This window comes from Meles meles, chromosome 3 (genome assembly GCF_922984935.1).
Source record: "Meles meles chromosome 3, mMelMel3.1 paternal haplotype, whole genome shotgun sequence".
NCBI lineage: Eukaryota > Metazoa > Chordata > Mammalia > Carnivora > Mustelidae > Meles > Meles meles.
In genome coordinates this window covers 22423318-22427582 of record NC_060068.1, presented here as the reverse complement: position 1 = coordinate 22427582, position 4265 = coordinate 22423318, and the positions used below count along the sequence as shown (strand labels likewise).

Sequence of the window (4265 nt, the reverse complement as noted above, 5' to 3'; positions counted from 1 at the left end):
AAATTGAGAAATACAAATCTTATATAGATACTAAAACTGGCTAACTGAAATAATTCATCTTATATCATAAAACACAAATCATAACTGCCATCTCTTACCTAGATTTTGCATGATAATCACCATAGATATAGATATTAACTCTTTAAATTAACAATATATGTACTTATTCATCTGTATCTTGTAATGTTCTAAGCACTTTCAGTATGTTACATAATTTAATCCTGAACATATTTGAGATCTAGCATTATTATCCTATTTTTATGTAAAGTTGACAAAGGGACTGTGGGTACAGGATACTCTGGACCCATAGTCACAATCCCGCCCCAAAATGTGGGCTCCTAAATTGATGTCCCTAGAATATCTAAGAGGTTGGTCATTGGTGAGGACCCTGATTTACTCCTGTGGATACATGGAACACGATGCACAACCACAGAGCATCACACCCTGGCTTGTACAGAAAGTGAGGGTTCACATTTTTGGTATAAATATTCCCTAAGTTATGTTTCAGTTACTTTCTAAATACTTCTCATACAGAATATATACCTAAGAGTTTTTAAGATCCAATTGGATCTTTAAACCTGAAAAGTTGATTCAATTTTGATTTCCATAATAAAAAATTCTATAAATAGGAGATTTTATTTTTTCCATAATTCACTTTTTGTGTTTTTCTATGGCAGTTATTCCAAAAATTTCCATACTAATTGATAAACAACTAATCATCATCAGGAAATCTCATGATCTTGAACTCTGGCAACCTTACTGTAAGTTACCAATATTAACTTCACAGACAATATTATAGTAATTTCAGGTATACAACATTGTGATTTAACAAATTATATGTTATGCTATGTTTACAAGTGTAGATTACAGCTGTCACCATACAGACTATTATGATACCTTTGACTATAATCCTTAATGCTGTGTTTTTTATTCCTGTGACTTATTCACTCCATAACTGGAAGATTGTATGTCCCGTTCCCTCTTGACCATCGTGTCCATCACCCCACACTTCTCTCTTCTGGTAACCATCAGTTTCTTCTCTATATTTCTAGGACTCATACTGTTTTTTCCTTATTAATTTATATTTTTAGATTCCACATATGAGTGAAATTATGTAATATTTGTCTTTCTCAGTTTGACTTATTTCACTTATAATACACTTGTGGGTCCAACTGTGTTGTAAAAAGGGGAAGAATCTCAATCCACTATGATAATGGTATAATATTATATATATATATATAATATAATATATAATGGTATAATATAATATATAATATAATATATAATAATATTTACACACCATTCCTTCCTTACCACTGATGTTGTTTCCATATCTTGTCTATTGTAAATAACATTGCAATAAACATATGGGTGTATATAAAAATATACAATAAAAATACACAATGAAATATTATTCAGGCCATAAGAATGAAATCTTGCCATTTGCAATGACATGGATGGAGCTAGAGAGTATTATGTTAAGTGAAATAAATCAGAGAAAGAGAAATATAGTGTGATTTCAGTCATATGTGGAATTTAAGGAACAAAGCAAATGAGTAAAGGGGGAAAAAAGAAGAGAGAGAGAGAGACAAACCAAGAAACAGGCTCTTAACTATAGAGAACAAACTGGTGGTTATGAGAATGCAGGTGGCTGACGGGATGGGTTAAACAGATTATAGGGATGAAGAGTGCATATATGATGAGTACCAGCTGTTATACGAAAATGTTGAATCACTGTATTCTACACTTGAAATTAATATTACACCATATGTTAAATAATTTGAATTTAAATACAACTTAAAAAAGGAATATCATCTGGAGATTTGAAAAAAAATAAAAGTAAGGGTGCATATACTCTTTTGCTTTCCTTGGGGGAAAATGTATACCCAGAGGTGGAATGACTAAGTATTGATATCTTTGAACCATAGTTGTGAATTCTTAGATTTCTAATAAATTTGGTCAATTATAGGTAATTTATAATCTAAAAATTTACAGGTCCTTGGAACTTTCCCTTATTGGCACCCAGGTTGCTATGTGTAAACATGCACACGTGCTCACGTGCATATGTGCATACACACACACACACACACACACACACACAGTTATTTTGGGTGGTCATATCCCATGAGTGATCTGTCAACTCCATAGTTCTTCTAGGTGATCCAATGGAGAATACAACTTGGGTGGCCAACTATACTGGACGATCAGATTTTGACCTAGTGGGACTCTTCATTCAATCCAAGTACCCAGATCTCCTTTGTGTGGTGATTTTTGTAGTTTTCCTGATGGCCTTGTCTGGAAACACCATCCTGATCCTTCTGATACACTGTGATGTTCACCTTCATAACCCCATGTACTTTTTTATCACCCAATTGTCTCTCATGGATGTGATGTACATTTCTGTCACTGTGCCCAAGATGCTCATGGACCAGGTCACAGGAGTGAATAAGATCTCAGCCCCTGAATGTGGGTTGCAGATGTTTCTCTATCTGACACTAGGAGGTTCAGAATTTTTCCTTCTAGCTGCCATGGCCTATGACCGCTATGTGGCCATCTGCCATCCACTCCGTTATCCTATCCTCATGAACTATAGGGTGTGTCTCCTCTTGGTGTCTTCTTCCTGGTTTCTAGGATCTGTGGATGGATTTATGCTCACACCCGTCAGCATGACCTTCCCCTTCTGTAGATCCCGGGAGATCCATCATTTCTTCTGTGAGGTCCCTGCTGTAATGAAGCTTTCCTGCTCAGACACTTCCCTCTATGAGACCCTCATGTACCTGTGCTGTGTTCTCATGCTCCTCATCCCTGTGACAATCATTTCAAGCTCCTATTCTTTCATCCTCATCACCATCTGCTGAGGATGAACTCAGCAGAGGGATGGAAGAAGGCCTTTGCCACTTGTTCTTCCCACATGATGGTAGTCATCCTCTTCTATGGTGCTGCTGTCTATACCTACATGCTTCCCACCTCCTATCACACCCCAAAGAAGGACATGATTGTATCTGTCTTTTACACTATATTCACTCCTGTTCTAAATCCTTTAATTTATAGTCTTAGGAATAAGGATGTAACAAGGGCCCTAAAAATATTGTTGAATGTGGGATCTGTCCTACAGGAAACTATGAAGTAGGGAATATTTGTACTAATGTGTTTTTCCCCCTTCACTCTACAAATCAAAACTTTAGGACTTTTGGCAATATTTTTCTTCAGATTCTTATAACATAATGTGTCATCATCTCTTTGTCACTTTTGAAAGCATTATGTCCCTGTACTGGAAAGTTCTTCCTTTTTACACTTCTGCATTCAAAGTGCTTGTACAATTGTATTGTATTCATGTTGTATTTTTCTCAATATTCATATTATTAAGAAGTAAGTGATAAAATATTTAGAAACAAAGATCATAAGGTGTACAACTGATGAAAGAGAGATGGAGAGAGAGGTGATAAACCAAATGGAGTATAAACTTATAGGAGAATCTAGGCAAAAGGTGATAGGAGTGTTAATTGTACTATTATTATTCATACTAACCTTCCATAAATTTGAACTTACTTAAGAATAAAACATAAAGGATCAGAATTTTGATTATTTTAAAATTTGTCCTTGCAGCATGGTGGCAGTGTGACAAAGCTTGGAAATCATGCGCTAGTTACCATGGCTGATCAATACTTCCACAATTCAGTTACTGGTCTGGTTTTAAAAAAAAAAATGTATTGTGTTATGTAAGTAACCATAAAATTCATCATTAGTTTTTGATGAAGTATTCCAAGATTCATTGTTTATGGCCTGTGTTTAACTAGGGCAATATTGTTCTTAGGTTCTAAACCTGAAGATATCCTGTGGCCATTACTTCTCCAAAATCATTAGTACATTGTGGTAGAAGGTATTATGGGAAAAATATTAACCTTAACAAGGAGGTCTTAGGGAAGCTTTCCAGCATAAGGTGGTATTAGAGCTCATATTTAAAGTATTTAGCTTAATATACAAACAAGAAGAGGAAGATCATCAAATATTCAGTCCTTAATTTATTCAAAAAAGATCTTATACTACAATAAAAAATAACAAATAGTTGAGTCAAGATGGCAGGGAATAGGAGGAGGCACCATTTCAACCTGTACCCTAAAGTGAGCTGATCACCTACCAAAGAACTTTGATCACCCAAGAAATCAGCCTGAGGTCAGAATTATACATGTCTGGATCTCTACAGGAGCAGAAGATGCCAGTGGGCAGGTAAAGCAGAGTGGGAACATTGGCTGATATTGGAAGAT

General features: G+C 35.3%; 1 pseudogene; it reads left to right on the top strand.

The window, feature by feature from the left end:
* Positions 1–2165: 2165 nt before the first annotated feature.
* On the top strand, positions 2166–3130 carry LOC123938877 (annotated as a pseudogene).
* The last annotated feature ends 1135 nt before the right edge of the window (positions 3131–4265 follow it).